This window comes from Oncorhynchus keta, chromosome 2, assembly GCF_023373465.1.
Source record: "Oncorhynchus keta strain PuntledgeMale-10-30-2019 chromosome 2, Oket_V2, whole genome shotgun sequence".
In the NCBI taxonomy this organism is placed as follows: Eukaryota; Metazoa; Chordata; class Actinopteri; order Salmoniformes; family Salmonidae; genus Oncorhynchus; species Oncorhynchus keta.
Genome location: NC_068422.1, coordinates 51,237,265 through 51,260,033, shown reverse-complemented (window position 1 = coordinate 51,260,033; position 22,769 = coordinate 51,237,265). Strand labels below are relative to the sequence as shown.

The following is a 22,769-nucleotide window of genomic DNA, read 5'->3' as shown; positions in this document are numbered from 1 at the left end:
GATTGTACTTTTTGGATAAATGTCCTCTGGTCTGATGAAACAAAAACAGAACTGTTTGGCCATAATGACCATCGTTATGTTTGGAGGAAAACGGGGGAAGCTTGCATGGGGTTGGCAGCATCATGTTGTGGGGGTGCTTTGCTGCAGGAGGGACTGGTGCACTTCACGAAATAGATGGCATTATGAGGGAGGAAAATAATGTGGATATATTGAAACAACATATCAAGACATCAGTCTGGAAGTTAAAGCTTGGTTGCAAATGGGTCTTCCAATTGGACAATGACCCCAAGCTTACTTCCAAAGTTGAGGCAAAATGGCTTAAGGACAACAAAGTCAAGGTATTGGAGTGGCCATCACAAAGCCCTGACCTCAATCTTATATAAAATTTGTGGGCAGAACTGAAAAAGCGTGTGCGAGCAAGGGGGCCTTCAAACCTGACTCAGTTACACCAACTCTGTCAGGAGGAATGGGCCAAAATTCGCCCAACTTGTGGAAGGCTACCCAAAACGTTTGACCCAAGTTAAACAATTTAAAGGCAATACCACCAAATACTAATTGAGTGTATGTAAACTTCTGACCCATTTGGGAATGTGATGAAAGAAATCAAATATTAAATAAATCATTCTTCCTACTATTATTCTGACATTTCACATTCTTAAAACAAAGTGGTGATCCTAACTGACCTAAAACAGTGAATTTGTACTAGGATTAAATGTCAGCAATTGTGAAAAACTGAGTTTAAATGTATTTGGATAAGGTGGATGTGGAGGTGGATGTCAACTGGTTAAGACTTCATATGAAAAACAATTATCTTGTTTAGAAGGCTAACATTACATTACACCTTCTCACAAATAGTTTAATATTTAATCATATAAGATCTCCCACATTTGGATATGACGCTGAAAACTGGGAAATATATACATTCAGATATACAGTTATGTTGTTATGCTGACCTTCATGTGATCCCCAGAAACAACTGATCTGACATAATTGGTCTGCGAGTACCCACGGACCACTCCAAATGTTTGGATTACAGAAATACTGTTTAATTATTCAACCTTTTGATGTTACCATACTGCAATGTCTCTCTCTGTGGTAACAAAGGGATTTAACTTCAATTTCTGAGAGTGGGAGAGAGAGTTTTCCTGCAGGTATTTATGACTGTCATAAAACTGTGGATAGAGAGAGAGAGGGGAAAGGGGGTGGCACATATGATCCTCCCCCAAAGTGCACATCATGACACTGAGCACTTGTTGGCTGCTTTTCCTTCACTGCAGTCCAACTCATCCCAAACCATCTCAATTGGGTTGAGGTTGGGTGATTGTGGAGGCCAGGTCAGGTCATCTGATGCAGCACTCCATCACTCTCCTTCTTGATCAAAAAGCCCTTACACAGCCTGGAAGTGTATTTTAGGCCATTGTCCTATTGTAAAACAATTGATAGTCCCACTAAGTGCAAACCAGATGGGATGGTGTATCGCTACAGAATGCTGTGGTAGCCATGCTGGTTAAGTGTGCCTTGAATTCTAAATAAATTACTGTCAGTGTCACCAGCAAAGCACCCCCACACCATCACACCTCCTCATCCATGCTTCACGGTAGGAACCACACATTTGGAGATCATCTGTTCACCTACTCTGCGTCTCACAAAGACATGGCGGTTGGAAACAAAAACCTCAAATTTAGACTCATCAGACCAAAGGACGGATTTCCACCAGTCTAATGTCCATTGCTCATGTTTCTTGGACCAAGCAAGTCTTTTCTTATTATTGGTGTCCTTTAGTAGTGGTTGCTTTGCAGAAATTCAACCATGAATGCCTGATTCACGCAGTCTCCTCTGAACAGTTGACGTTGAGATGTGTCTGTTACTTGAACTCTGAAGCATTTATTTTAGCAGCAATCTGAGGTGCAGTTAACTCCAATGAACTTATCCTCTGCAGCAGAGGTAACTCTGGGTCTTCCTTTCCTGTGACGGTCCTCATGACAGACAGTTTCATCATAGCGCTTGATGGTTTTTGCAACTGCACTTGAAGAAAGTTCTTGAAATTTTCCATATTGACTGACCTTCATGTCTTAAAGTAATGATGGACTGTCGTTTCTCTTTCCTTATTTGAGCTGTTCTTGCCATAATATGGACTTGGTCTTTTACCACATAGGGCTATCTTCTGTATACCACCCCTACCTTGTCACAATGTAACTGATTGGCTCAAACACATGAAAGAAATTCCACAAATTAACTTTTAAGAAGGCACACCTGTTAATTGAAATGCATTCCAGGTGTGTGCAAAGCTGTCATCAAGGCAAAGGGTACATTTGACAGTGCAAAGCTGTCATCAAGGGTGGCTACTTTGAAAATTCTCAAATATAAAATATATTTAGATTGGTTTAACACTTTTTTGGTTACAACATTGATGTCATCACTATTATTCTACAATGTAGAAAATAGTAAAAAAAATAAAGAAAGAAAAACCCTTGAATGAGTAGGTGTGTCAACACTTTTAACTGGTATTGTATGTAAGCAAGGTTTCACATGATTATGTTTTAGTCAAATATTGCTTTAAATGATGTGCAGCTGATAAAGGCTTCATAAAGCCTCCATACATCCTTCATAAACACAACATAAATGTGTTACAAATCATCTACAACTATGTGTTATGCTTTATAAAGAGTTCAAAAATGTGGCATGTGTAAGCAGAATGAAGGCTGAAGCCCATGTGAGTGTACAAAGCTGGATCAATATCAAATTGATCATTGGACATGTAAAAATGTATTCTCTATCCCTCTCTCTTTCACTCTCGCTCTCCACCCATCCCCTCCCTACAGGTGTGTTCTAGCTCTACCTCCATCTGCAGTCTGAGGGCTGGGAAGCAGCTGGTGGTGGAGCTGAAAAAGGCTAATGGCAGCCTGGGCATCAGTGTAGCTGTGAGTAAATCTATATACGTTACAATAGTGTTTCCCAACCCCACACCTTGGCCATCCCATAGAAACGGTATTACTAGAATGTGTACACATGAGTGTTTCAGTCAAATTGCTGTGGTCTGAGGGGCTTTGTCCCCTCTAGTAATTATATTCCTAATTTCCACTGATTACACTCCTACTGTCTCAGTCACACCAATCTATAGTACACACTCCTCTATAGAGTGGAGTTTAGAGGTCAGACTAGGGGTTAGGGTTAGGGGTCATGCTAAAAACAACCCCTAGTGCCTTCGCCTAGCCCGTACTCATAGTCTCCTATACTTAATGCAGTATGTTATATGTTCTCCAGGGGAGTCAACACCATTGTTAGTTTCAGGGGAAAGAGTCAAAGGCTAGGGGCAGGGGTAGAAGCTATGGTATAATATATACAGTACAGTACAGTATGTGTTGTTATCTCCAGGGTGGAGTGAACACCAGTGTTCATGACGGGGGGATCTACATCGAGAGTCTGGTGCCAAGGGGTGCTGCTGAACAGGACGGACGCATTCAGATTGGTAACCAAACATCACTAATCAACCAATACCTGACTAGTTTCACACATTCAGATAACCAGACAGCACTAATTAATCATGTGTGTGTGTATGACAGGTGACCGACTGCTGGAAGTTGATGGGTCCAACTTGCGAGGTGTAACACAAAAACAGGCCGTGGAGTGCCTGAAGAGGACTGGAGAGGTACGATGCACACACACTCCATCCATCTTTCTCTCGCTCTTTATTCTTTTTCTCTTTCCCTCTCTCTCTCTCTGACAGTGGCAAGGTAAACCATATGTTTGCAGTTGTTGTTATTTTAGCCCATGCTAATGAGCTTTAGCCTCAACCTTTAATTTAATTGGATGTTTAGCGTGCTCTACACTGAAACCCAGGTCATAGAGCTAACATAGCGATAACACAGCCTAGCTTAGCTCCGTCCCCTCTTGTCCCCTCTGGGTTACTGTGCATTTGTAAAGTATTAAGACCCCTTTACTTTTTCCACATTTTGTTACATTACAGCCTTATTCTAAAATGTATGCGCAATACCCCGTAATGACAAAGCAAAAACAGGTTTTTATACATTTTTGCCAATGTATAAAAATGTAATAAATTCGGAATACTTTCCGAATGCAATGTGTATATAAAGCCCAGATTCCAGGACAATAACTAGTAACATAACAAATCTAGCTTTTTCCTCACATGGCATAATGAGTCTCTAAACACCCGTGTCTAAACCTTTACGGACAGCATTCTGTGTTTTTAGCTGTTACAGTAAGTGCTTTTTGATGTTTTTTTCTTCTTCTGTGTATGTTCACTGAGCTGTGGGTGAATGACCGTTATATGTGCAATTGCTGTGTGTGCTTAGGTGGTGCGCCTGCTTCTAGAGAAAGAGCTCCAGGTGGCTTCACAGAGCCAATCAGGAAGCCTCAGGAGAGACAGCTCCATGGAGATGACCTTGAGTGGCAAGGACTACAGCTTTGTCACTGATGGTGAGAGGACGCACACACACACACACACACACACACACACACACACACACACACACACACACACACACACACACACACACACACACACACACACACACACACACACACACACACACACACACACACACACACACACACACACACACACACACACACACACACACACACACACACACACACACACACACTCCTGTGACTTATCTGACAGCTACATTGTGATGACTGTCACACAGGCACACTGATGCCTTTTACAGCTCAGTGTTCGTGTGTGGATTCCACAGTGCACTTGTACGTGAGTGTGTGTGTGTTCCGAGTCAGAAGCACAATCTGGGTTTTACGGTTTACACACATTCCAATCTGGTGGAGGGGCATAATGTACTCAGTCATTTTTTAACAGTAGAACATGCTAATTGTTGCATGTAAATAATGTGAAGCTGAATTAAAGGTGCACTAAGCAGAAATCACTCTGCCCTTTCCTGTTTGCAAAAATTAGAATAGTTAGTCTAATTTCAGTTTGTGACAAAACAAGGAAGTATAGTGTAGAGAATCATTGTACCATCTAAACCGTTGTTTAATATCTTTTCCATAAACAAAGATTTAGCATTTTCAGCTGGTGTACAAAACCAAATGTAAAAGACTCAAAAATGGAACTTAAGTACGGGAAGCATAGAAATAGTGCACATAGAACAGGGAAACCGCTTCTTAGCCTTGTTATTGCAGGTACATTTGGTTGGGTCACCCAAAAAGTTACATATTGCAGCTTTAAATTAAACACAAACACACACCGTCCCCCCTCTTTCAAACACAGCTAAATAAAAATGCACTCTTCTCAGACAACACTCTGGATGTGCGGTTGAAGAAGAGTCTGTGTGGTTTGGGCTTCAGCTTCTACATCAGTGAGTTGAACAGTGGTTCTGACCAGGGCAGCAGTGTGGTGCACATCAAAACTCTGTTCCAGGGTCAACCAGCCCAGGAGTCAGGACAGATCAGAGAGGGAGACATCATATTGACTGTCAATGGAAGATGGGTTTCAGGACTCAGCTACCAGGTACGCAATGTTTTTTTTTTGTACAAATCCCTTTGTCAAATCTCTTTGTGTTAAGGTTCGGTGTTAAATATTTACATATGTTGACGTACCTTGCTGAATCTGAGTGAACGGGGGGGTGGCGGCCGTTTCCACTCCTAACCAATTGTGTTTTTTTTGCGTTATTTGTAAATTATTTTGTGTATAATGTGTCTGCCACTGTCTCTTATGACCGAAAAGAGCTTCTAGAAATCAGGACAGCGATTACTCACCTCGTATTAAAATACAATGTTTTTCTTCAACGAGTCGGATGAGGTGGATTTACTCCAGACACCTGACATCCCCATCATTCGCAGGAGAAAAAGACAAGAGATATCGAGGACGAAGGTCGGGATGCCTTGTAAGGATCTGGCAGCGAATTTGCCTTTAGCATCGGTCCTATTAGCTAACGTACAATCATTGGATAATAAAATAGATTAACTACAAGCAAGTATATCCTACCAACAGGACATTAAAAACTGTAATATCTTATGTTTCACCAAGTCGTGGCTGAACGACCACATGAATAACATACAGCTGGTGGGTTATACACTGTAATCAGCATAGAAGCCTCTGGTAAGACAAGGGGTAGCGGTTTATGTATATTTGTAAACAATAGCCGGTGCACGATATCTAAGGAAGTCTCAAGGTTTTGCTCGCCTGAGGTAGAGTATCTCATGATAAGCTGTAGACCACACTCCAAGAGAGTTTATATCTATTCTTTGTAGCTGTCTATTTACCACCACAAACCGATGCTTGCACTAAGACCGCACACAATCAGCTGTAAACGGCCATAAGCATACAAGAAATGCTCATTCCGAGGCGGCACTCCTAGTGGACGGGGACTTTAATACAAGGAAATTTACATCCATTTTACTTCATTTCTATCAGCATGTTAAATGTGCAACCAGAGGGGAAAATGCTCTAGACCACCCTTACTCCACACACAGAGACGCATACAAAGCTCTCCCTCACCCTCCATTTGGCAAATCTGACCATAATTCTATCCTGATTCCTGTTTACAAGCAAAAACTGAAGCACCAGTGACTCGGTCAATAAAAAAGTGTTCAGATGAAGTAGATGCTATGCTTCAGGACTGTTTTGCTAGCACAGACTGGAATATGTTCCGGGATTCTAACGTTGGCATTGTGAAGTACACCACATCAGTTACTGGCTTCATCAATAAGTGCATTGATGACGTCGTCCCCACAGTGACTGTACGTACATACCCCAACCAGAAGCCATGGATTACAGGCAACATCCGCATTGAGCTAAAGGATAGAGCTGTCGCTTTCAAGGAGCAGGATTCTAACCCGAAAGCTTATAAGAAATCCCACTATATCCTCCTCCGAACCATCAAACAGGCAAAGTATCAATACAGGACTAAGATCAAATTGTACTACACCAGCTGCGACGCTTGCCAGATGTGGCAGGGCTTGCAAACTATTACAGACTTCAAAGGGAAGCACAGTCGCGAGCTGCCCAGTGACACGAGCATACCAGATAAGCTAAATGACTTCTATGCTCGCTTCAAGGCAAGTAGCACTGGCCAGACGGATTACCAGGACGAGTACTGCGAGCATCCAATGACTGACTAGCAGTGTCTTCAATGACATTTTCAATCTCACCCTGTCTGACTCTGTAATACCAGCATGTTTCAAGCAGACCACCATTGTCCCTGTGCCCAAAAACACTAAGGTAACCTGTCTAAATGACTACAGACCCGTAGCACTCATATCTGTAGCCATGAAGTGCTTTGAAAGGCTGGTAATGGCCCACATCAAAACCATTATCCCAGAGACCCTAGACCTACTCCAATTTGCATACCGCCCCAACAGATCCACAGATGATGCCATCCATATTGCTCTCCACACTGCCCTTTCCCACGTGGACAAAAGGGACACGTGGACTCCTGCCTCTGTAACTGGATCCTGAACTTCTTGACGGGCAGCTCCCAGGTGGTAAGGGTAGGTAACAACACATCTGCCATGCTGATCCTCATGGGGTCCCCTCAGGTGTGTGTGCTTAGTCCCCTCCTGTTCTCCCTTGTTCATTCATGACTGCATGGCCAGGCACGACTCCAACACCATCATTAAGTTTGCTGATGACACAACAGTGGTAGGCCTGATCACCGACAACTATGAGACAGCCTAGAGGGAAGAGGTCAGAGACCTGGCTGTGTGGTACCAGGACAACCTCTCCATAGTCTCTAGGCAGTGCTGAGTTCAAGGACATGCCCCCACTTGACCGTAGCTCGCTCGTCCTGACAGCAGTGAGCGTGCAAAAAAGTAGGCCCAAAATTAAGCCTGACCTAAAGTTGAGGTGCTTTTGGGTGACAGTGGCAGATCACCGTTGAGGCTAGAAACAATTCAACCACAGGAACGTTCCTAAGGTCCTCCCAATCTGTACAAGCATAACCTGACCGTGTGGAATTAACCCTTAAGCGTGAAAACATCTTACATCTTTCCCCATAGGTATACGTTGCCTGCCTGCTGATTTCAATTTTCCTGGAACAACCGGAAGTGTTTAAATTTACCTTAAAAGTGGTTTTGATTTCACAACCTACAGATACATTTTACATTACATTTAAGTCATTTAGCAGACGCTCTTATCCAGAGCTTACAAATTGGTGCATTCACCTTATGACATCCAGTGGAACAGCCACTTTACAATAGTGCATCTAAATATTTTAAGGGGGGTGAGAAGGATTGCTTTATCCTATCCTAGGTATTCCTTAAAGAGGGGGGGGTTCAGGTGTCTCCGGAAGGTGGTGATTGACTCCGCTGTCCTGGCGTCGTGAGGGAGTTTGTTCCACCATTGGGGGGCCAGAGCAGCGAACAGTTTTGACTGGGCTGAGCGGGAACTGTACTTCCTCAGTGGTAGGGAGGCGAGCAGGCCAGAGGTGGATGAACGCAGTGCCCTTGTTTGGGTGTAGGGCCTGATCAGAGCCTGGAGGTACTGAGGTGCCGTTCCCCTCACAGCTCCGTAGGCAAGCACCATGGTCTTGTAGCGGATGCGAGCTTCAACTGGAAGCCAGTGGAGAGAGCGGAGGAGCGGGGTGACGTGAGAGAACTTGGGAAGGTTGAACACCAGACGGGCTGCGGCGTTCTGGATGAGTTGTAGGGGTTTAATGGCACAGGCAGGGAGCCCAGCCAACAGCGAGTTGCAGTAATCCAGACGGGAGATGACAAGTGCCTGGATTAGGACCTGCGCCGCTTCCTGTGTGAGGCAGGGTCGTACTCTGCGGATGTTGTAGAGCTTGAACCTACAGGAACGGGCCACCGCCTTGATGTTAGTTGAGAACGACAGGGTGTTGTCCAGGATCACGCCAAGGTTCTTAGCGCTCTGGGAGGAGGACACAATGGAGTTGTCAACCGTGATGGCGAGATCATGGAACGGGCAGTCCTTCCCCGGGAGGAAGAGCAGCTCCGTCTTGCCGAGGTTCAGCTTGAGGTGGTGATCCGTCATCCACACTGATATGTCTGCCAGACATGCAGAGATGCGATTCGCCACCTGGTCATCAGAAGGGGGAAAGGAGAAGATTAATTGTGTGTCGTCTGCATAGCAATGATAGGAGAGACCATGTGAGGTTATGACAGAGCCAAGTGACTTGGTGTATAAAGATACGGCATTCATCTCTCTGTAAATAAGTCCGTTCTTAACATAAAGACGTGAAACTCAGGATTCTGTAAAAGCCTGCCCCAAGGAGGATATGTTTACTTTCAGTTTCCAGTGACAACTGGAAGTGTCATAAATTGGGGTCATAGGGGCTGTTGCAAAGGGTTAAAAAGGTCACATCTTTCCAAAATGTCATATGTGTGATTAGGCAACCCTCATGAATTGTAAATCAGTCATTTCTCCCATCAGATGTCCAAGAAAAAACATACACACTGCCAGGATGTAGTGACACAGTGTGGTACGTACAGACACACAGAGCCTGTAATAGTTACCGCCGTTCACACCGTCAAAGAACCGTCAGACCTAGAGCGCTGAAACTTAATGAAAATGTTCTAGAGCTTATGTCAGTAGTGTACGGTGAGTTATGTGGCTCTAGAAGGTTCTCAGGCTGAGAAACAGCCTCATCCATTTGCAATATATTCAATACATTTTTAGTGTTGTAAAAATGACGACATTTAGAAAAGGCCCAGAATCACAAGACTTGGTGCATTGAAACCGCCTCGGCCCATAGACTGACCCTACACGTTTCTGTTCGCTAGCTCGTGCATTTTCAGCACTAATTAACATCACTGCTCGGGCTCCGAATGACCTATCGAGCCAAGATTTGAGGTCGCCTCAGCTAGGCCTACACATAATGTCAGAACTGGACCTCCAGCTCGAATGTAACTATGTTTCTGAAGGTTTTTTATGGTTTTAACAGAAGGTGCTATGAATTGTGGGCCGGCTCGGAAATATGTGATAGTTGGCTACTAGAAGAGTTGGACAAAGTGGGTTTGGTGTCTGTATGTACAGTGGGGAGAACAAGTATTTGACACACTGCTGATTTTGCAAGTTTTACTACTTACAAAGCAGGTCTGTAATTGTTATCATAGGTACACTTCAACTGTGAGAGAAAGAAAATCCAGAAAATCACATTGTATGATTTTTAAGTAATTAATTTGCATTTTATTGCATGACAAATGTGTTTGATACATAACATAATATTTGGTACAGAAACCTTTGTTTGCAATTACAGAGATCATACGTTTCCTGTAGTTCTTGACCAGGTTTGCACACACTGCAGCAGGGATTTTGGCCCACTCCTCCATACAGACCTTCTCCAGATACTTCAGGTTTCGGGGCTGTCGCTGGGCAATACGGACTTTGAGCTCCCTCCAAAGATTTTCTATTGGGTTCAGGTCTGGAGACTGGTTAGTCCACTCCAGGACCTTGAGATGCTTCTTACGGAGCCACTCCTTAGTTGCCCTGGCTGTGTGTTTCGGGTCGTTGTCATGCTGAAAGACCTAGCCACGACCCATCTTCAATGCTCTTACTGAGGGTCGGAAGTTGTTGGCCAAGATCTCGCAACACATGGCCCCATCCATCCTCCCCTCAATATGGTGCAGTCATCCTGCCCCCTTTGCTGAAAAGCATCCCCAAAGAATGATGTTTCCACCTCCATGCTTCACGGCTGGGATGGTGTTCTTGGGGTTGTACTCATCCTTCTTCCTCCAAACACGGCAAGTGGAGTTTAGACCAAAAAGCTCTATTTTTGTCTCATCAGACCACATGACCTTCTCCCATTCCTCCTCTGGATCATCCAGATGGTCATTGGCAAACTTCAGACGGACCTGGACATGCACTGTCCCCACCTTGCGTGCACTGCAGGATTTTAATCCATGACGGCATAGTGTGTTACTAATGGTTTTCTTTGAGACAGTGGTCCCAGCTCTCTTCAGGTCATTGACCAGGACTGCCGTGTAGTTCTGGGCTGATCCCTCACCTTCCTCATGATCATTGATGCCCCACGAGGTGAGATCTTATGTCATGCAATAAAATGCAAATTAATTACTTAAAAATCATACAATGTGATTTTCAGGATTTTTGTTTTAGATTCTGTCTCTCACAGTTGAAGTGTACCTATGATAAAAATAACAGACTTTGTACATTTCTACATGCTTTGTAAGTAGGAAAACCTGCAAAATTGGCAGTGTATCAAATACTTGTTCTCCCCACTGTATAAGTTTGGTGTCGGTATGAAATCATACTGACTGATGGCTGACTTGATGGCAGTATAATATATTGGGATTGTAGATTTTATATTGCAAATGGACAGTGTACATTTCCAATGTGTTTAATGAGGGATTTTCCATCATAAAATGGAAAGGCTGAAATCAACACCAACAAGCGAATGAGGGAAAACACTATCACTGCTCGGCCATCCCGAGTTCAACGTGCCAGACAATTGGGCATTTAAGCAGTATATTAAAGCACCGAGTGATGTTAAATGCCCATTGTAATACATTGCAAATGGACCGTGTACATTTGTACTTTTCCAATGTATTTAATGAGGGATTTTCCATCACCAAATGGACAGGCTGAAATCAACACAAACGAGCAATTGGACAGTGTCTATTACACATATGCCAACTTCCTATAATCATATATGGCAAGTGGACATAACATACTGATTTAGTACTTTCAATACTGATATATGCCATTTGGACATGGTTCACTGACTTTTGGGCTCTGGCTGACTTCCTAAGATCATATATGGCAAACAGACAAAACATAGGCCTTATGGACAAATTCAAAAAAATAAGAAATGCATGTCCTTATGGTTGCTACATATGCATAGTTGACACTTTCCCCCCTTTTTTCTCTCTCGAAAAACAGTCCAAAAAGCACTTTTTATGAGGTTTTAAAATTGCACTTTTATTTTTATTTTGAAGATGTCACCCTTGAGACCCAACTTTGCCCATTTCCCATATGAAATCCTATGGTGGAGTGTGTTCACTGCCTTTGGAATTTTTGGAGAATGACACTTGGCATTTGCCATGTGAACTACTGTCCATTTGAGTGGTATTTGCGATTGTGTATATGTTTCGCCCAATGCCAGTAAGATGCCCTTCATTTTGTCCATTTCATGGGGGTCTTCTCTTTTATGTTCTTTGGTGAGTCAGCATCACAGATTATTTTGACAATTTATGGAGTAGTTGCTTGAAGCGGAGGCTAGGATTTTAACCAGAAAGTGTGGGTAGTTATGTTAGTCAGCTAGCTAGCTAAAGCATGCAAGATTTGGTTCTGGTTTCTGATAATAGGGTTAGTTCAGTGTTAAAATGCAGTGTGTGTCTCTGTATGTTAGCTCTGTGCTTTATTTATTTATTCCTCCTCTCTGTTCCATGTTACATTTAATTATCTGATCTAGTAGAAATTAGCTCTGTGTGTCTCACTTCCACTGACTCTGAATTCAGGATTACACAGCGATCAGACTGTCTGCCTCAGTCTAGTTAACATGCAAATGAGTTGTTGTCATGGAATGCTTGGTGCAAATTGATACTGTATGTATCTGTGGCCCACCAATGTAACCACACAATCTAATTTTACATTAGTGCACAAATATGGGGAAAAATAAATTGAGGCTAATTCAGATCATTTGTTGTGGTTAGTAAAAGCCTGCAGACCTCCCTACCAATATGCCCCTGCCCTCCGCAGCAGACACACACACATCCATAATTCCTTGTACTGACCCTTGACCTGTCATCCACAGAGGGTCTTGTTCCTGCTCAGTGGGACTCTGTCTGAGGTCCACCTGACTCTCTGCAGACCTGTTCCTGGAGTACCGTCTCAACTGGACACTGACACACTGGTGATTGTACACACACACACACACACACACACACACACACACACACACACACACACACACACACACACACACACACACACACACACACACACACACACACACACACACACACACACACACACACACACACACACACACACACACACACACACACACACACACACTCACAGTAACAGGCAAACACATACTGAGCACGTACTGAGTTTTATCTCACTCTTTAAATAGGTTCCTTTCTCATATCCTACCAGTGGGGTGAGGTCCAGGTCTCTCGACATCAGGCTGGGAGAAGACTACAGCCAGCTGCTCAAGCTACAGTCACACCAGATTCACCAGAACCATCAGTACAACAAGGAGAACCAGGCCCAGAAGGGGCCTATGAAGTCATCATATGCACAGGAACAAGCCTCCGGTCAAGAGAGTCAGGACAGCGAGATGAAAGCAGCTGAGAAACAGCCATCCTCACTCTCTCCCACCCCTCCCTCACCCCCCTCCCCGATTTCCCTCGCCAGCAGAAGTGACCCAGCAGACCATGAAGAGTTGTCTGTTGTGGACGAGGAAGTTTCCAAAGAAATTAGCTTGGCATCTGGTGGGTCCAAGACCAGCGTTAGTCCCATGTACACCAGGTAACATTATTGAACATTCTATATACAGTAACATATTATTGATTGCTGCCTTTTGGAAACAGGTCTCGCTTGTAAAATACATGTTTGTTTTCAATGGGATTTACCCGTATAATTAAAGGATCAAATAAATTAACACACACAACCTAACTGTGATTGAACTCTGTATGCACTTCCAGTGGCATCAGAGACAGGGCGGATGGCGGTTTGACATACTGCCTTATGGGTGATCGAATAACCATTCTGGCTGATAAAGAGTACTTGACCGTCAGTTCAACAGTCCCTCTAGCCTCACCTCAAACACCTCATGTACCCCCTCATGTACCCCCAGTGTGGTTTCACACACCACCTCTCATACACCCAGGCCCAGGTCCACCACACCTACTAGTGTCCGATCCACCAGTCCCAATTGTACTTCCATCCCCCACAGCTTGTCCTCGCAGACCACAAGCTCAACAAACCCCAATCTGTCCTCGAAAACCACCTCCGTCCAGCAGACACGATCTCAGCCCTTTTCTAGGCCTCCATCCAGCCTCTCTTCTAGGATGTCTGACCTCAACATCAGCCACTCTGTGCATCAGCCCCAGCCTGCTATACCCCCTCTTCCCAGCCTCTCCTCCCATACTGCAAACCCTAACTCCAGGACCTCCGATCGCAAACACAGCATCACCTTTAAGACTACCAATGCCTCCAACCTCACTAGTACAGTCATCCAATACCACCCCCAGCCCCCTGACACCTTCCCCCTCTCGCAACCCCCCACACACCACCCCTCTCCCCAGCCTCCCCCATTCTCACTCTCTCCCCCCATTCAGCCCGCACCCCTCCCATGCACATGTACTAGCTGGAGACAGGAGACAGAAGGGGAGGAGGATGAAAATGATGATGAGGATCCCAGAAAGGTAAGACCTAGGGCTCTATTGTAATAAACCTAATGCAATGGTCAATCTAAGCGCTTGCGGTAGTGCCATAAGAAAGTATTCAGCCCCCTTGACTTTTTCCACATTTTGTTACGTTACAGCCTTATTTTAAAATTTATAAAATACCCGATAATGACGAAGCAGAAAATAAAATATCACATTTACATAATTATTCAGACCCTTTACTCAGTACTTTGTTGAAGCACCTTTGGCAATTACACTCTTGGGTCTTCTTGGGTATTTGGGAAGTTTCTCCCATTCTTCTATGCAAATCCTCTCTAACTCTGTCAGGTTGGACGGGGAGCGTCACTGCACAGCTATTTTCAGGTCTCTCGATTGGGTCCAAGTCCGGGCTCTTGCTGGGCCACTCAAGGACATTCAGAGACTAATCCCGATGCCATTCCTACGTTGTCTTTGTGTGCTTAGGGTCGGCTTCCTGTTGGAAGGTGAACCTTCGCCCCAATCTGAGGTTCTGAGCTCTCTGGAGCAGGTTATCATCAAGGATCTCTCTCTACTTTGCTCCTTTCATCTTTGCCTCGATCCTGACTAGTCTCCCAGTCCCTGCCACTGAAAAACACCCCCGCAGCATGATGCTGCCACCACCATGCTTGACCGTAGGGTTGGTGCCAATCTTGCTTTTATCAGATCAGAGAATCTTATTTCCTTATTTCATCTTAGTCCTTTAGGTGCCTTTTGGCAAACACCACGTGGACTGTCATGTGTCCTTTACTGAGGAGTGGCTTCCGTCTAGCGACTTTACCATAAAGGCCTTGTTGATCTAGTGCTACAGAGATGGTTGTCCTTCTGGAAGGTTCTCTAATCTCTGCAGAGGAACTCTGGAGCTCTGTCAGTGACAATTGGGTTCTTGTTCACCTCCCTGACCAAGGTCTTTCTCCCCGATTGCTCAGTTTGACCAGGCGGCCAGCACTAGGAAGAGTCTTGGTTGTTCAAAACTTCCATTGAAGAAATGGAGGCCACTTTGTTCTTGGGGATGTTCAATGCTGCAGAAATGTTTTGGTACCCTTCCCCAGATCTGTGCCTCGACACAATCCTGTCTCAGAGCTCTACGGACAATTCCTTCGACCTCATGGTTTGGTTTTTGCTCTGACATGCACGTTCAACTGTGGGACCTTATATAGACAGGTGTGTGCTTTTCTACATCATGTCCAATCAATTGCATTTACCACTGGTGGACTCCAATCAAGTTGTAGAAACATCTCAAGGATGATCAATGGAAATAGGATGCACCTGAGCTCAATTTCAAGTCAAGCAAAGGGCCTGAATACATATGTAAATAAGGGGATTGTTTTTCACTCTCTTTGTTAGACTAGTCAAAGCTCAAACCACGTTCATTCACCAAAGGGATCAAACAGCTGCAAAGACCAAGACATTTACACGAGCACTGGTATTTATACCCTCCTGCTATGCTGCTTCTCCTCCTTACACATCTGGACAGCAAATCCATCTGTTGCTAGACACGATTTTAGTGAGACCTGTTCATTCTCACTTCATCCAACCTGACCTTGGCCCAGAATGCTCACTCCTCCCCAACTCACAACTGTCCTGTTGTCTGGAACCAGACTGTGACCCTTCTCGTCTCCATAGGATACCTGATGTCTAACAAGATGTTCTGACAGAATGTAAACTTTCCTCATTCCCCTCTCTCCCTCAGTAACATGAATAAGGATATTTCATATTTCAAGATTAGAGGTCTGTACCCATCAATCCCTCCTCATGAACATTAACTCCATACTGTTCAAATTATATAAACTTGGAAATGACTTTTAAACTAACAGCAAATAACACATGATTAACATTCACAGTTGATTATTATGTTTACACCTCCGAGATGTATGGCCTCTGATCTAGACTTACACTATGCACACTCATTTCCATTTCTCGTCAGACAACTGAGAATGACATTTCAGCTGAAGCTTTTAACAACCTCCATTTCAGCTGGAGCTTTTTACTTTCTCCATTTCCTTCTGATTCCTAAGAGAGTGATAGCATAAGACTTGAAAAGCATAAAGAAACACAAAACATAACAAGTATTAATATTGTGTTAAGCTATGCATAATTATATATGCAAAGAAAATCTGAAGTTTAATAACATGATGATACCCACTCTCTTCACCTGAATCTATTCCCTTCTGGAACATTTTCTGCTGGGTTACACAAATATGAAAACTTCCTCATGCTTTCACCCAGTCTTCCCCGTCCGGGACACTGGTTACTAGAGGTGTTCCCAAGCCATGTCATTTTCACTTTGCTCCCAATCTCCTTCCTCCTCCATGGCCACCGTATATACACATACTGTGGCCCTAATCAACTTTACCTCACCCTGAAGAAAATCAGCACTGTATATAAGTTTCAACATAAATGCCCTCAGAAGATGATATCCCAACAATGCTATCAAGCTAACCCCTGCTACTACTAACACTGCCCATGACGCATACTTCAAAATACCCCTCATTTGCACCTTAGTCCACTTCCATGCTGTGACTATAGCATCCTTCACTACTACTATCACTCCTTCAGTTACTGTCCCTACTGTGACTGCCGTGAGAATAACTATTACATGGAATCTGTCTCCTGTTCTCCTATTGCCTTCGTGGTTCACTGATGGATCTAGGACTGAAACTTTCAGATACTCCCTACCTGTCTCCCAACTTATACACGGTTCCATAGTCACCAACCTCTCCAATGACCTCCTGTTTTCTGCTACAGTCGGTACCTGTGGATGACACTTCCCTGTGCTCAGGTTAGGTAAACATCGCTCATCCCAAGGCCGATATACACCCCACCCCTTTGTGAACGCCCTCTTTAGTGTAAACGTTGGGTCCTAACGGTTGATAAGCAGACACCTTCTGACACTTTCCGTTTAACGTCACTCGGTCCCATTCTTCTGGGAGATGTATCAAGTGTTTGCTGGCTGTTAGGAATGGGGGAGAGATTAGTGGTGTTGGAAGAGTATCCAACCTCACAAAACTAACTCACATGTTTCTTAATCACACTCTGCAGGAGATGTGATGCTACTACCACAGCAAACTTCTCTTCCGGTGATATGGCCTTCTGTATACAGGGATCTGTGGCTATTCTTTCAGGCGTTGTACCTTCTTTGATCACTGAAAGTTGATAATAGTGTCTGAAATGACAACACGATCTCTGCTACTCTAACCATGATCTGGGTATGTGTGACGTTAAATTTAACTTCATAATAGTCACTATATTGTGCACAGTTAGCTGTCCTTCCTCTCCTACGAGCTGTCCTCTGTAACAATATACATAGAGGAGTGGTATCGTTCCCAGAGACTCTATTACCCACTTCCTTAATTTATTAGCCAAATCTCCGCCACAGTCATATTAAATTCTGCTTCCCCAATTCCCTGTGATGTTAACACCTTGGTTTTTGGGACTCCATAGTATAATTAAGAGATTATAAGAGTATAATTACCCCCAACAAGCTATCTTTCCCCATGTCTAAAACTTTCCCTGACCACTTCACTCCCTTAGTTGCTGTACTAACACTATCCTTTGCTGCTCCAATGTCAGCAATGGTTGTGTCAATGCTATTAACCTCCTGAAATGGTTTTAGTTCTGGTAGCATTAATCTGAAACCTGACCTTCAGCTGATTTATAACCCCGGCACCTTATGTCCATCTGCGGCAAAAGAGAAAATCTAGTTTAGTTCTTTAGACTCTATTACGTTCCTTCCACACTCAAATCAAATCAAAATTTGTCATGTGCGCCGAATACAACAGGTGTAGGTAGACCTTACAGTGAAATGCTTACTTACAAGCCCTAACCAACAGTGTAACTTTTAAGTAAAAAATAGGTATGGACCCACAGTACAAGTCAACGTTGTGGGGATGTTTTTCAGCAGCAGGGATCAGGAGACTAGTCGGGATCAAGGGAAAGATGAACGGAGAAATGTACAGAGATCCTTGATGAAAACCTGCTCCAGAGCGCTCAGGACCTCAGACTGGGGCAAAGGTTCACATTCCAACAGACAATGACCCTAAGCACACAGCCAAGACAACACAGGAGTGGCTTCGGGACAAGTCTCTGAATGTCCTTGAGTGGCCCAACCAGAGCCCGGACTTGAACCTGATCGAACATCTCTGGAGAGACCTGAAAATTGCTTTGCAGCGACGCTCCCCATCCATCCTGACAGACCCAGAGTGGCTCTGCAGAGAAGAATGGGAGAAACTCCCCAAATACAGGTGTGCCAAGCTTGTATCGTCATATCCAAGAAGACTCTAGGATGTAATCGCTGCCAAAGATGCTTCAACAAAGTACAGAGTAAAGTGTCTAAATACTACTGAAATGTCATATTTCCTTCTTTTTTTGTGTATGAATTTGCAAACATTTGCAAAAACAAATATTTCTAAAAACCCGTTTTGGCTTTGTCATTATGTGGTATTGTGTGTGTGTGTGTGTGTGTGTGTGTGTATGTATATGATTGAGAGGGGAAAAATATTTAATCCATTTTCGAATAAGGCTGTAGTGCAACAAAATGTGGGAAAAGTCAAGTGGTCTGAATACTTTCTGAATGCACTGTATTTACACAAGCACTGGTATTCATACCTTCCTTCTATGCTGTGTCTCCTCCTTACACATCTGGACAGCCAATACATCTCTGTTGCTAGACAGGACATTAGTGAGACCTGTTCTTTCTCATTTCATCTGACCTGACCTTGGCCCAGATTCCTCATTCCTCCCCAACTCACGGCTGTCCTGTTGACAGGAACCAGACTTTGGCCCTTCTCTCTATAGGATTCCCGATGTCTAACAATAACATGTTCTGATAGAATGTAATATAAAACAGCAGAGATGGTGTCCAGTCCTTTGGTCTATATATCTATCTTTGTTTCCCTCCAGGGTATGATGAAGGAGTTTGAGATGTGTGTTGTTCTGACCAAGTTGTGGCGCGGAGGTTTTGGGTTCACCATCACACGCAGCAAACTGGATGCCTGCTACTACATCCAGGACATACTGGACAACCCTGCTAAGACTGATGGACGGCTCAGACCAGGGGACAGACTAGTCACGGTACACCAGTGGAGGCCGCTGAAGGAAGAACGGCTCATAATGGCTGGAATGGAGTCAATGGAGTGGTATCAACTACATGGAAACCACGTGTTTGATATGATTCCATTATAGCCATTATCATGAGCCGTCCTCCACTCAGCAGTCTCCACTACGGTACACACACATACACACACACCCACAGGCACACATTATCCCTTACCGGTTTCTTCCATTTTCCCCTCTCCCAGGTCAACGGCCAGGATGTGACAAACGTGACAGATGAGGTTGCCATGTCGATCCTGAGGTCATCTCCTAGGAGGCTGAGTATGACTCTGGGGAGGGCAGTGACCAACCTGATAGCTCCACCTTCTCCAGACAACCTGCAAGACATCATTCTACACAAGACACCTACTGGACAGCTTGGTAAAAAACTGAGAGGGAGCGGGACAATTAGGATTTAGTTGAGGGAATCATCTTATAGGTATGCTTGTAGTCGTTAAGGACAGTTTTTCAGGATAAAAATGGAATGGAGCCTAAGGACAGTTTTCCTAGAGGAAAACAATGCAAGCCCAAATATACACTGGAGTTGCTTACTAAGAAAACATTGAACATTCCTGAGTGTCAAGTTACAGTTAAAGCTACTTGAAAATCTATGGCAAGACCTAAACATGGTATTGTGGGGTATTGTGTCTGGGTGAGGGGAAAGAATCTTTGATTTATCCATTTTGACTTCCGGCTGTAACACAACAAAATGTGGAATAATTCAAGGGGTATGAATACGTTCAGAACTGTATATCTGGATGGTGTTCATTAGGGCACACCGTAGCAAATATTTGTAAGATGAAAACATTGTTAGTCAAGTCTAATGAACATTTCTCAGGTATAAAGCTGACAGGTGGTATAGGCAGCAAGAGGCAGGGGATCTACTGTCTGGAGGTGGTTCCTGGTTCACCTGCCAGTGAGGAAGGCAGCGTCCAACCAAACGACAGGATCCTGTACATCTGTGGCCGATGCACCATGGGAATGACTTTGGAGGATGCTGTCAAGGCCTGCGAGAACGCTCCACGCAAAGTGAAACTCAAGGCCACCAGGTGTGTTTGGAGGGCGGTGTGTGTGTGTTTGCATGCCCTTATGCTTGTGTGTGTATCTTCTGCATGCATGCGTGTGTGTGTGCACTCAAGTGTGTGTTTTTGTGTTAAATTAAGTTTCTTTCTTGTTGTAGAAATGATCAGCCTGTGACGCCCAAAGCCAAGAGGAATGGTGTGTATCAGATGATGAGCACTATGTTCAGCTCAGAACTCCTCTTGATGTGGATGACTGCTGGTTCAAAGAGAAACAGAAACTCTGGAAGGTGGCCAAGTGGTGCAATAGGTTAAGTTGATATAATGAGAGGTTCGTAGGTTGACACCTCATTGAGGATTAGATGCTATTCTCAGATCAATCGTTACCAGAGTTGATAACCATACCTCAGACAGAGACAGAGGCTTTATGGTGTGGCGTTTCAACCAGTGGAGGCTGCTGAGTGAAGGATGGCTCATAATAATGGCTGTAATGAAGTGTAAAGGCCTTTAATTAAGTGAATGAAATGGTATCAAAACAATGACAACCATGTGTTTGATACCATTCTGTTCACTCCATTCTGGCCATTATTATGAGCCGTCCTCCCCTCAGCAGCCTCAACTGGTTTCAAAATAGGGTGGCAGGTAGCTTAGCGGTTAAGAGCGTTGGGCCAGTAACCAAAAGGTCACTAGTTTGAATCCCAGACCCGGCTAGGTGAAACATCTGATGTGGCTTGAGCATGGCACTTAACTCTAATTGCTCTTGTAAGTCACTCTGCATAAGAGCATCTGCTAATTGACAAAAATGCAACAGTAAATGTAAACATGACAGTGTGATTCTGGGTCCTGTCTGTCTAGGTCTCAGTGACCTGAGAGAGTGGAAGAAGGAGAAGGAATGGAAGTATTTCACTCATTTTGAGGAACCTGTCTCTCCTGAGCCAGAGACACCTACTGAGCAGGGTAAGAAACTTCTTGCTCATTCTTTCTCTCTTCTCGTCTCTTTTTCTGTGTTTGTAGCCGTAGACTGGTGTTAATAGACAGGGTGCTGTGTGTGTAGGGGGGTTGCTGACGACCACACGGTTGTAGGCCTGATAATCATCAACAACGACGAATCAGCCTATAGGGAGGAGGTAAGTGAACTGGTATTGTGGTGCCAGGACAACAACATCTCCCTAAACGTCAGCAAAAGAAAAGGAGTTGGTGGTTGACTTCAGGAAGCAAAGGTAACATGCCCTGATTCACACCAACGGGACTGCAGTAGAGAGTCAGCATTCACATCGTTGAGGACTTGACATGGACAAAAAAACACCACTCTCGTCAAGAGGGCACAACAGCATCTCTTCTTCCTAAAGCGGCTGAAGACGTTTGGCATGCTTCCCCTGGTCTTCTCAAAATACTACGGCTGATTCATTGAGCGCGTCCTGACTGGTTGCATCACGGTCTGGTACAGGAATTTCTCAATCCAAGACCACAAGGTGAAGACAGCCCAGTACATCTCTGGAAACGTGCTCCCACCCATCCAGGATATCTACTTGAAACAGTGCCTAAGGAAGGCCCGCAGCTTCAAAGACCCTACACACCCCAGCCATGAGCTGTTCACACCTATACCGTCGGGCAGACAGTATCAGAGCATGAGGTCTGATACTAACAGGCTCGGAGACAGTTTCTATCTACAAGCTATCAGTCTGCTGAACACATGAACTGGACTAACCACCTGCACGAACTCTCCGCACCTTAGCACACATGCACTCACTCACGCACACACCCACACAGATATACACTCATCCACACACACACCCACATAGACATTCATGCTACACACACATCACAACCCCAATATACTGCACAATTTAAACACTTGCCCCCCAAGACATGTAAATATTGGACTATAAATTGTACTTTCCTTTGGAAACACTGAAGCCCAAGCCCCCCCATTTTTTGTTGTTGCAGTTACCTTGTTTGAACACCTTAGTATTTAGTTTTGAATGACTTAATTGTTTTGTCTAATTAGGCCTATTTTATTATGCAGTTTGTCATACCATGTAGTGGTGGATGCAGCCATTCATTCATTGACAGTTCTTTTATAGCCTAAAGCCGAGTTGCTTTTAAATACTGGAGCATGTAAAGGGGAGAGTTTGGAGCAGAGCATAATTCAAGCAGATTTTAATTCAATTGTATCGGCCTTCTCTCATGCTCAATTTTTTGTTCTGGTACTGCTCAGCCACAAGCTCTGGGCTTGATCTGCCAAACATTTATCGTTTCCTTTATCACTATTTTAATTAGAACCCAAAGCAGGTGGAGGAAAATACATTTATTCAAAGAGAACAAATTGTG

The 22,769-nt window shown here is 44.1% G+C and overlaps 1 protein-coding gene and 1 long non-coding RNA gene across 2 annotated transcripts in view; one reads left to right on the top strand and one right to left on the bottom strand.

Annotated features, from left to right (window-relative positions):
* Window positions 1-22,769, bottom strand: part of LOC118402328 (palmitoyltransferase ZDHHC16A-like) — a 213,449-nt gene that overhangs the window by 22,971 nt on the left and 167,709 nt on the right. The window lies entirely within an intron of this gene.
* Window positions 2,824-3,651, top strand: LOC127911505 (uncharacterized). Its single transcript, XR_008078768.1, has 3 exons — window positions 2,824-2,921; window positions 3,376-3,469; window positions 3,564-3,651. It is a non-coding gene; the product is annotated as an uncharacterized LOC127911505 (long non-coding RNA).